The 12,622-nt window shown below is 34.0% G+C and overlaps 1 long non-coding RNA gene across 1 annotated transcript in view; it reads left to right on the top strand.

Annotated features, from left to right (window-relative positions):
• Nucleotides 1-945: 945 nt before the first annotated feature.
• LOC135321585 (uncharacterized) overlaps nucleotides 946-12,622 on the top strand; it is a 291,860-nt gene continuing 280,183 nt past the window's right edge. The window contains exon 1 of the long non-coding RNA XR_010381450.1: nucleotides 946-1,039. This is a non-coding gene — a long non-coding RNA (uncharacterized LOC135321585). The remainder of the gene's footprint in view (nucleotides 1,040-12,622) is intronic.

Below are 12,622 nucleotides of genomic sequence, written 5' to 3'. Positions count from 1 at the left end.
AGATTTTTTCATAAATTAAGTGTCTAAGAAAAACTCTACAAAACATTGCTTGGCCTAATATTCTAAAGCAATTAAAATGAAGTCCCTTTTCAAATTAACCTTTGGTGACATTACAGATTGAAATAAGATGGGTATATTCTAACAGTGCTTTAGGCATTTTCTCTGCATGTGTGTTTCTATGAAAAGGCTGTAAAATGTGAGGTGTCTAAATCAAAATATCCATGAGGGAATATGGGCCCACACATCTTCTGAAGTGTTGGAGAAATTACAAAAATCAGACAGAAATTATTCACCTTGTGAAAAAGTAATCTTCAAGTGTCATGGATTCCTTGTATCTGGAAAATAACTTTATTGCCTTTCACCTTGCCTGAACTTGTAACTCACAATGCTCTCCTTTTTTTCTGACTGCACAAAGACTGCTCCCTCTAATGTTAAAGCAAATCTTTGATATTTGTACATGATTTTCATGCATGTGTTTATGCTAATAAGTACAGTTATAAGGGATTTGTCTGTTTAGCTGCCCTTTTTAGATTCTCTAATATAGCACATATTCAAAATAATTTTTATAAAAATGATTGAATTATGTACTGAATTGTAGAATACTTTCCGAACATTGTATGAAGAGGGACTTTTAAATCTTTTTTGTAGTTTATAATTACTGTTTCTAAATGAGTGTTTTTTAAAAAGTGTGTTTTAATGCATGCCTTTTATTTTCTTCATAATTGGTTAGCTGATCACTATTTTATAAAAATACTCTCAATTACTGTGAATTTCATAATAAAAATATACCTATCATGGAAACTTATTGACTCTGCTGTGTGTAACTTGCCAGGATATAAATACACTAGGACATTCTCTGTTGGAGAATAGAGACTCTAAGGAATTCCCAGTTAAAGGGACCACTTGAATAAGGCATTTATGTTTGCTGTTTTCTCCACAGGTCTATCTCCATGAATTAGAGAAAATTAAGAAGAAAAGATTAATTGATTACAGAAAATCATCCCAAGATGATGCTCATTCTAACTGGTACAAAAGAGAGGTAGGAATGGTACTCTCTTTTTAAAATTAATTATTTGGGCAAGTTGTCATGGTGCTATGTTTTATAGATGGAAAATGTTGTTAAAACACAGAAATTATATTTAGAGACACCTTCCTTATTCTTCTCACTTTTCACTATTTTTGTTTTTCCTAATCCTTAGAACTTTCCTTTCACTCAAGAAATACAGGTGTTTATTTTCAATTAGTTGCTGTTATTGAGAAGTTTCCATAGGTCTAAAAGAAATGTTTATTTTTGCACCTAAGAGTTATATAATAGTCTGGTTATGGCAGAAATATAGGTGTTCAATATCCCATTAATCTCTGTGGAACCTTCTGGAATAACATGAATGCAACAACATTGTTGATACTCTGTATCAATCAACAATGGAAGGTGTTCTTTATCACATTACATTTAGTTTATATACAATAATTTTGGTCTGTCTTCGATGGTTTGCTTTCTAGGTTGCAGTGTACTGTTGTGAGTCTGTCCCTGTACTATTCCAGATGTCTTCTTAAATTTCTAAAATATTAATGGCTAGAATTTGGCATAAGATACTTTACCAAGTAATGAATGTTGCCATAATAACTAGACATGAATGATTTCCACTCTTGCCATTTTATGCAGCACTGAAACTATGGATTTGTGGTCTGAAACTATGCATTTGTGGTCTGCTTTTCTGAATTAAAGAGTAAGTGAAAGTGGCTATGGAGTCATTTTGTAAATAAGACACAGGAGATTGATAATGTGCTTATTCTGATATAAATTCAGTGTCTTTAAATTAGATTGTTTTCTTATTGTTGAGTTTTAAGAGTTTTTTTGCATATATTAGATAATAGACCTTGATTAGATGTATCTTTTGTAAATATTTTCTCTCACTCTACGGCTTGTCTTTTTATTCTGCTTACTGTGTCTTTACAGAACAGAAGTTTTTAATTTTAATGAAGTCCAGCTAATTAATTATTTCTTTCATGGATCACGTCTTTGCTGTCATATCTAAAAAGTCATCACCAAACCCAAGCTCATCTAGATTTTCTACTAGATTATCTTCTAAGAGTATTATAGTTTAAAATTTTACATTTTGGTCAAAGTTCCATTTTAAGTTAATTCTTGTGAGGGGTGTAAAATCTATTTCTAGATTCATCTTTTTTTTTTTTTGCATGTGGATGTCCTGTTTTTCCATCACCATTTGCTTTATTATATTGCCTTTGGTCTTTTGTCAACGATCAGGTCACTATATGTGGGTCTGTTTCTGGGATTTCTGTTCTGTTCTCTGTCTTTTCACCAGTACGATGCTCTCTTTGATTACCATTGTTTTATAGTAATTCTTGAAGTTGGGTAGTGTCAGTCTTCTAATTTTGTTCATCTTCTTCAATATCGTGCTAGTTATTCTGGGTCTTTTGCCCCTTCATATAAACTTCAGAATCATTTTGTTGATACTCATAAAATAACTTGCTGGCTTTTGGTTGAGATGGCATTGAATCTGCAGACAAAGTTGGGAAGACTGACATCTTAACAACACTGAGTATTCCTACCATGAACATGGAATATGTTTCCATTTATTTAGTTTTTCTTTGACTTCTTTCCTCAGAGTTTTGTAGTTTTTCTCATGTAGATCAGGTACATACCTTGGTGGGTTTATATCTAAGTATTTTATTTTTTGGATAATAGTGTAGATAGTGTTGTGCTTTTAATTAAGGAAAGAGATTGACTTTTATACATTAACCGTATATACTGCAACTTTGTTATAATTGTTTTTTAGTTCTAGGGCTTTTTTTTTTCTTTTCTTCTTCTTCCAGATTTTCTTCATAGATGATCATGTCATCTGTGAATAAAAACAGTTTTGTTTCTTTCTTTCTAATCAGTACACCTTTAATTTTCTTTTTTAGATTTTTTGCTGGGATGCCCAGTATGGTCAAAATGCAGTGGTAAGAGAGGGCATTCTTGTTTTGTTCCTGATCTTAGTGAAAAAGCTTTTAGTTTTTCATTGTTAATTATAATGCTAGTTCTAAGTTTTTTTTGTAGATATTCTTTATCAGGTTGAGGAAGTTCTCCTCTATATCTAGTTTACCAAGAGTTTTTATAATGAATGGGTGTTGGATTTTGTCAAGTGGCTTTTCTGTGTTTATTTATATCATCATATGATTTTTCTTGTCTAGCCCATTGATGTGATGGATTGCATTAATTGATTTTTGCAGGCTTCTTTCAAAGCATTAATTTACATTTTCCTGTGGTTTAAGGGAAGGACATGCTTTTCCATTTTTAGGTGTAGGACACATAGGAAAAGGTCAGGTAATAGTTTTTAACCATTTAATTAATCAATTGACAAAGTAACTAGTGCACAATATAAATCAATGGTTTAAATATTTGCTACTATTGTTTATATATGCATATAAATAGCCCTTTTACTTCTCTGCCACTGCAAATTAGAGTGTATGGAATTTTCTCCATATTTTGAATTTTTTAGTTTATTTTGGTTGAAACAATTTAAAATACAAACTATTATCTTATTCTTACCTTATTATAGCCCTAAAACTTACTACTTTTTTCTTGTTGCTGAAGAATGATGAGCTTCCACTTAATGATTCGTATTATTGTTATCCATTGGTATAAGATTTAGGAGAATATCTCTAGAACTGCATATATGCTAATTCATTGACATCACAGACTGAATGCTAACTTGGATTATTCTCATATCATTCTCCTCACTTAAGAGTCAACTCAGTCAGGTACCTGGTACATTAATTTATTCACAAACTTGACTTGCAATTAAATCTCACTTAATGTTGACTGTGCATATAATTTTTTGACATACTTACTTTTATTTATTTTATCATATTTTATTGCATCTGGTATTCATTAAACATTTTTTTGAGAATCTAGTAAACACCAGGTATTGTTCTAAGCACAAGGAATATGACAGCAAATATACTTTTTCTGCCCTAAAGAACATTATATTTTAGGAAGAATGGGGTGGGGGAGAAAAAAAGAAAAAAAATGGATATATAATACAGTGGGTGATAAAAGTGGGATGCTATTTTAAGGTAGTCTGTGGGAGTTGCTGTGATATGGTGATATTTAAGAAAAGACCTAAAAAAATTGAAGAGGAAGACTTCTATGGATATCTGAGATTAAATCATTACCTGCAGAGGGAATTACAGTAGCAGTTCAGTGTGTTCAAAGAGCAGCAAGGAATTTAATGTAGTTGAAGTAAAAGCAGCTAAAGAAAAAAGGGCAAGACGAGATCAGAGAGAAAGTAGGGTCCTGGGTCATTTAGTCTGCTAAACACTGCAAAGACTGTGTTTCCTCACATGCTGCTGGAAAATTTTGAGTAGAAGAGTTTTACTTTGTGACTCTTGGCTCTGTTTTGAGAATGAAGAGCAGGGAAGAGTTATGAGTAACACTATGATGCTGGTGAATCATAATGCTGGCTTGGACCAGGGTGGCAGTGGTTAAAATGGCATGAAATTGTCACATTTTTAATATATTTGGGAAGTGCATTGTCAGGATTTGTTTATGAATTGTATGTGGAGTCTGAAGGGAAGAGTCAAGATAATGTATTTTGTTTGTTTGTTTTGAGCCAATGGAAATGTGGTGTTTCCATTTATTTAGATGAAAGAGACTAAGGGAAAAAAGCTGTCTGAGGAGACGAAAATAAGTTACTTTTGGACATGTTAAATGTGAAGTTTTAACTTGTTAAACATGTTAAATATGAAATACAGTGAGAAGTGTGAGTTGAAAATGTAAATTCAGATTTCATCAGCATATATGTAGTATTTAAAGCCTTTAAAAGTGGACAATAGAAATATGGGGAGTGAGTGTCACTAGAGATGAAACTATATCTAAGGACTGAACTCTTGAACTATACAATAAAAGAGACTGAAAAAGAGCAACCAGTGATAAAGGAGGAGGATCAGAAAATGTTATCCTGAAAATTAAGTGAAAATACTGTTTCAAAGATGGAGTTCTCTCCAGGGTCAAAGGATGCAGATACATCAAATACTGCTGTTAGCTTGAGTAGGATCTCATTTTTGCAAGTTCTTTTTTTTTTTTTTTTTTTTAATTTTTAAAATTTTTTTAATTTTTCAATTTGGTGATATCATTGTTAAGAGAGAAGCCAGGGCCCTTTTCTGGGCTAACAGGATTTGGGGTCTGGGTTCATTAAACTTAAATTTTAATACAGCCAATCAAAGGAGGTCATTCCTAATACAGAGTTTCTCACCTCTCTTGTCCCTTGATTTTGCTGCCACAGAGACTGCTTCCTGCAAATATAGATTTTCTGTGTGATTTCATGTTTAATCCATATTTTTCTGCTTCTTACAGAACCAAATGAATCCAGGGAAGCTTTGCCACTAGTACCCCCATCCAATTGTTCTCAAATCAGAATTTTTGCTTTTGTATATAGGAAAGTAAACCTTCTGGCTAATTCCCAAATATGCAGCCACAGGGGTCTTCTCTACTTTACTCAGGGCTCTGGCTCCAGATCAATGTCTACTAAGTCCAGCTTCACTCCTACTTATTTTTGGTTCAACTTTATTTCATTGAGAAATGACCTTTGAAGGTGCATTGTACTTTTTTTCTGATAGTCTGTAGAGGAAACATTTATTGTTGGTGACAGAGGTCAGTGTTAAGCAATTTATACCATGTTTTTATAGTTTATTTTGATAAAAGGGAAGAAAAATAGCTCTAAACTAATGAAACTCAAAATTGTTATCTAATAAATAAATTGACTAAAACAGATCCTATTTGAAATAACAAGATGATTAAATTTTGAATTAGAGGCAATTTAATGGATAAATCGATTATTCCATATGACTACTAACCTCTGGTTCCCTTATAATTCAGCACAGTGACTCGTTATATAATGTAACTTCTTTTGTTTATGGGAAAGTTCTGTCTCCAAATGCCGTCTATGACTCAGGGAACATTTGAGATCCCCTCTGGTAGTTCAGATTGTGTTGCAGTGGCAGGCATATCAAAATGATTGTGAAACATCTTGTCTTTGTAAGTTACTGCAAAATTTGTGGCTGATGGTCACAGAAGGGGAAAGATACACTTGAAGCATTGCAAATCAGACTTTTTCAGTGTTCAAACTGAATCTTAAAATTATGAAACTGTAGCACTATATCAAACTTGAATAAGGGAATACATTATTTATTGAAAAATCTGGAAAAAAACACTCACTTTAACAGAACAGAGGTCGTTGTGTCATTTTTTCCTGCTTCTGTTCTACATGATTTCTCCTGGCTTATTTTGGCTTGGTTTCAGAATGAATAGAGGAGAACACTGAAGAAAGTGTGATTTACTTCCTCTTTTCCAGTGTTACCTTGCCAAAGTGCAGCCAGAAAAGGCACTCCTTGCTCCACTTTCAAAAGCAAACCTCATAGGTTTTAATGATAATATTCAAATGCTTGTTTAAATACCCAGGTTTACACAGTTTTACAAAGAACTCAGTTAATCCTTAGAGGAATTCCATGATTTATCACATTTTATCAATGAGGAAACTGAGGATTGTAGAGGATGCATGATTTTCCATGACTAAAACCTATCATTGTAATTACAACTATGAATTTATTAGTTGCAGACTTGTATATTTTTGGTTTCACAAAGGGAATTATATCAAATAAATACAACAACCTCATCCTCTACTATATAAATTCAGAAGTTTGAGGGTTTTTTTCTTTTTTTTTAATGCAATGCTTTTTGAGATGTAGGCATATAACATAATATTAGTTTCAGATATACAGCATGATTCAATATCTATATATATTGCAAAATGACCACCACAAGTATAGTTAACATCCATTACCACAAGTAATTATTTATGTTCCTAAAAAGTACTAGACACCATGTGCTGTGACATTCTCAAGTAGAACAATATTCCAAACAGCTCTCAGTTTCAGCCCTGGGAGTCATATATCGATGATTTCAGAGCAAGGCAGAACAACCTGTGCTAAAATAGGAGCAGGGGTGGGGTCATGGTCACCTATGGGATGCTGACACGTGAGCTGAGTTTTGAAGGATGTGAAGGCAATGGTAAGAAGGGTGTAGGTTGGAGCAGAGAAGTGAAAGGTGCCATCCAGCGGTGCTATAATATTGGTATCACTCCAAAACTCCTTAAGATGAGTGCAAGGACAAGGCAATTATATGGGAACAGGTAGATCCTGCTGAGTTTGGCTTTTGCCTTAAATTGACCAGAAGGGACAATCAGTCATGGCACAGAGTTAAGCTTTTTGCCTGATCTAATCTTTTGATTCTGTCTCAGTTCAAAATTTAGTCAAGATTTCTAAATCTTGTTGGAGAACTGATCACTCTTCCCCTAAAGAAATAGCTTTCCTGGTGATAACTTTTGCCAAATTCACATAGTTTTACTCTGCAGGGCATAATGTAGAGTTTACAGGACTTTGAAGTTAGAATGCCCAGACTGAAATCCTGGCTTCTCCTACTGTTTTTCGGCAGGAAATCCATCCTCTTTTTGCCTCTGTTCTCTCATCTAAGAAATGGGGATAATACTAGTACTTATGTAGTAGGATTCTGTATTTATGGAATGAGTTAGACAGATCAAGAATGCAATGCTGGTACTTTGCCAGCACTCAATAAACATTAACTTCTTTATTATTTAATTGCAAAAGTAACTGGAACTGCAGCAACATGCAAACAGAAACATGTACAAACTGGGGAAGGGCAATTCTGAGACAGATAGATGCATTTGCCTGACTTTGGGTATGGATCCTGTGAGAATGACTCTAAGTCCAAATGAAAATGTCTATGAGAATGTGAGCAACTAACATTTGATCTGTGCTTTCAACAGTTAAGCGTTCCAACAGTGGATGTGGTGGGATGGGAGGGTGGCCCAGGTCATAGCTGTACCCTTAGAACAGTATAAAATAGCTGAGGGGAGTAGTCGTGGTTAAGCTGGGAGTAATGAGAATATGGGGAAGCCTCTCCTAGGATAACAAATAGCTAAAATCTCAGTTGAGGACTTCAGTCAAATTAGGTACAAGGCATCAGACTGTATTGTGGACAATGAAGTCCCTACAAGAGATAGAAGGGAAGCTTTTTGCATGAGTAGTAGGATCCTTGTTGTACCAGGAGGCCCAAGAAAACCTGGAACCTGACAGAGTAAATGAAAACTGAATATCTGGGTGTGGGTCATTCACTTCAGGCACATCTGTTGCCTTGGGCAAGATACCTCCTAAGTTTTTCAGTTATATTAACTATAACACAAATTTAATAATATGAACTTCACAAGGTTTCTGTAAGAATGGGCAAAAATCATGTAATAAAAGTGATGTAGACTTTAAGGTGTAGTGCAGATGCTGTTATGGTTATTTTGTTATTTTTATTCCTTCTGTTTCTTGAGAGTTTGTTCTTATTCTGTATGTCTTTTCAGAGGTGAATCTTGTTAATATTTTCTACATTTTGTAGTTTTTCTTAATATAACTGGGAACCCTCTTGTTTTTATCATCACTTTTTTATACATTCCAGTTACTCCAGCAGAATATTTTTGTCTTTTCAAAGACCCTATTTTAGCTGAGGACCGACAATTCTAATCTGGATCATTCAGCCTTTTGAAAAATCTGATTTTTTTAAAAATCCAGAGTGAGTTAGAAGCAGTATTAGGGCCCGTGCTCTTGCATTGGAAACAGAGTAAAAATTGAGGACTTGCTAGTTATTTTTAGTTCAAATTGCTAAGTCAGAATTGCTATGGTAAACATTTGTTTTGGCCCAATTGAGTTTACCAATTTATATTTACTAAACTGGCTGAATTTCACCTAGATTGACTCAAAGTACTTCTACTTCACTTCTTTGAAGCTTGGTAAAAGATTAATTAATCCACTTTGGATCCTGCTCCCATCAAAGAAAACATCTAACAATTTATCTTTGAGACATAAGAAATAGGAAAATCATGGGAGACTATTCTTACAGAGCAATGCTTTCATGACCTCCAAGTTAAAAGAGCTCGTTTAAGCTAGAAGCAGTGATGGCACATTTTCATTTATCTGTTTTCCTCTGCTAAAAATCTTACAACTAATATTCTCTGGTGGCTGCCTTTACTAATGTGCAAAAATAGTTCAGACTCTTGATTAAATCCTACTGGCCTAAGGATATAAGAACCCGTGGCCTTTTCTTGAACCATGTTTGCCTATTTATTCAGCCCTACTGACATTTTTTTTTTTCCAGCAACCCACAGGGTATTGTTGGTAAGCTAAACATCAGGTTTATAAGATGGAACCTTTACTTTAGATTATTTTCTGAATTCTTATCTGAATAATTGAATATTATCATCTGAGCTGTACATATAAAGTCATGGCCAATGAATTTGAAGAAGGAAATACGCGTGACTGTAGCATCTTTAAAATGCAAAGGATTCTACCGAGGTGGCAGGTTTTAACTTTTTCCAATGAGTTACATATTTTATTTTTAGATACGTAGTCCCAAGTTGCCTTCCAAAAAGGCAGCTTCAGTTCACAGCCTCACCAACAGTGTGTTATTGTGTTGGCTTCCACAGACCCTCTTCAGCAGTGGGTATCCTTAGTCTTTTAAATCTTTTCAGCTCTGAGTCATGAACAATTAAATCTTATTATTCTTTTAAATTTATTTTTAAAACAATGATTATGGATAAGACTGTGTGTTTCCCATTATGTATATTTGATAACCACATTTCTTCTTTATTGAGGTATAATTGACGTATAACATTGTATTAGTTCCAGGTGTACAATGTAATGATTTGATATTTATTTAGGTTGTGAAATGATCACAATAAGTTTAGTTAACATCCCTCACCATATATAGTTAACATTTTTTTTTCTTGTGTGATAATCACATTTCTTATAGAGATGATCCCCACTTACGATGATTCCAGTTAACAAATTTTCAGCTTTAGGAAGATGCAAAAGTGATAGCACTCAGTGCAAACTGCACTTCAGATTTTGAATTTTGATCTTTTACCAGGCGAGGGATATGTGGCACAATACTGCCTCCTGATACTCGGCAGCAGCAGTGAGCCGCAGCTCCCGGTCATTGGGGATTCTAAGGATGAACAACTGATACACTTACAACCATTCTATTTTCACTCTTAATGCAGTATTTGACATATTACATGAGACATTCAACACTTTATCATACAATAGGCTTTGTGTTAGATGATTTTGCCCAACTGTAGGATAACGTAAGTGTGCAGAGCATAGGCCAAGCTATGATGTTCAGTAGGTTAGGTATATTAAATGCATTTTTGACTTGACAGTAGTTTCAACTTACAGTGGGTTTATGGGGGCTTAACTCCATCATAAGTCAAGAAAGATCTGTACTGTCATTTACTTACCTATATCTCTCACCCACTTTTCTTTTGAGGTGTTTGTCTTTTGTCTATCTTTTAAACTGGTGGTTTCTCTGTATTAATAAGTAATTGTGTTTGAGGGCTTACTATATGTTGGGCAGGCTTTGACTTTTAAAACAAAAGATCTCCTGCTAAATATGGGATATGGGGTTCTTTCAGAGCTGAGAACTCTTTGTAAAGATAGAATATGAAAAATAATTTCTCAAAGTTATGGCTTGAGACGTCCCCCATATTCAACATAGTAATGTGCAGTTATATGATCTCATAGGTCAGGAATTTTAACTACTATGAAATAATTTTTGTTTTATTTCTTTTTCTTGTTTTATTCCTTTTTTTGTTTTAAGTTCAGATGTACATAATTGGATAATTTGCAATTCTTGATTCATGACACACCCTTTTCATTGTTCTCTGCATAGTCTGCTTTTATTTAGGTAGAGATTTGTTTATTTAGTTATCATTAGTAATGTACTAACACTCATCAACTCAGTCCCCTAACTGAAAGCTGTAACTTGACAATACTATCTGTCTAATCAAATATTTTTTCCCTCTGTCCCAATCATTTGCCTCCAGTTGCTCAAGGCTGGGGCACCTCAACGGGTAGCATGAGATTCTCTAGTAAGGCTAACACTTACCAGCCTTTATGCACTCTATAATAACTAGGGACACACGAAAATCTCCTTGCTGCAATGATCACTCTGAAGATTGTGCCAAATTGGAGGATGCCTTAGTAGTCATCCAGATCAATTTATAAGTCAGTCTGGAGTTACTCTCTCTTCTGCTTACTATTAGTTTGGAAATTGGATTTTCTGATTTGCTGTGATGAAGATTATGTGTGGTTAACCAGTACTGGCATTCCTTTCAGTCAGTGAGTTGAAGCTAAAACCCTTTGGTGGCTCACTGAGTAATGTGACTTCCATCTCCTTTGTAGATCTTGCACCTGTTCTCTCTCCTGTCCCCTGAACTGAAAACTACTTATTCCCAGAATTTAGATCATGCTTATTGTCGATACTATATTACCACATTTGTTCATGTAATGATTCAAAACTGTAATGTTGTCCTGTATTCCTACTCAAAGGTGAAAATAAAACCAAACCAAACCAAAACAAAAACTCCAAATACTCTGTTATCCATTTTTATATAGACCATTTATCTATGTGAATTCCTTAAAAATCTGTTCTTTGAGCTCAGCTGTTTGTAATTTTATAAAAAAGATGATCACACTACATATAATCTTTGGGGAAGTGTGTTTTCCACCTACTATTATGGTTCTAAAATTCAGATTGTTTTGTGTCTAAATCTTTCATGGGGATAAATTTATATTTTGCTTCCAAATATTACTCATTTTACTACTGTGATTTAAAAAAAAAACAGTAATTATAATTTCAGAGACTGGTCAATTAGAATACCTTACAATAAGGACTGCATTTTAATTTGGTTGTAGTGATACACCTAATTAGTTTTTTCAAACTCACGATAGTAGCCTTTGCTTTGTGTGTTATTACTTCTATTCAAATAATAGAACTGGTTGAAAGTCAAAGACTAAAATAAAGATTAGTTTTTCTAACTAACTCTTTCAATTATACTGCCCAGAAGTCTACCTCTGTTTTGTGTAGACTGCATTCCTAACAATTTCATACAGATGAGGTTATGATTATGTGAGACACATTTATAGTGCTAAGTTCATGTGATTAGCCTTACACAAGGCATAATTTTTTTCACATTTACTTTAAGCAACTATGTTTTAAGAATCTATTAAAATCTGACACATTTGGGCCTTTGGGCCTATTTATTTGCTTAATTTAATCAGTTCTGATGAGACAGTGTATACCAATTAGATAGATATTAATTGATTGTGAGATATCTGTGTCACAGAAGTAGGGCTGAAGCTGCAGCACTGATTACTATCCCTTGACTCTTTCCCTAGATAGCCATAACACCAAGTTTTCTAGTGGCAAAGAATCTGAGCAGCCACACAGTCCAGTCGTTCTCCACTTTGCCTGCATATTAGAAACCTTGTAGAGTTACTAACCTGACAGAATTTTATTTATAATAATCAGAAACTAGAACAATGCAAGTGACCGTCAATAAGGCAATGGATAATCCTACCATGATATATTCATAAAGTGGAGTATTAGCCACCAACAAAAATCAACATATTGAATAATAGAAGCCAGACACAATAAAATAAATGCTGTATGATTTCATTTATACAGATGCCTAGGATAAGCCAAGCTGTTGTGAGGGAA

This window comes from Camelus dromedarius, chromosome 6, assembly GCF_036321535.1.
Source record: "Camelus dromedarius isolate mCamDro1 chromosome 6, mCamDro1.pat, whole genome shotgun sequence".
Lineage (NCBI taxonomy): Eukaryota > Metazoa > Chordata > Mammalia > Artiodactyla > Camelidae > Camelus > Camelus dromedarius.
The sequence above is the reverse complement of the archived record's forward strand: the minus strand, read 5'-3'. Positions and strand labels throughout refer to the sequence as shown.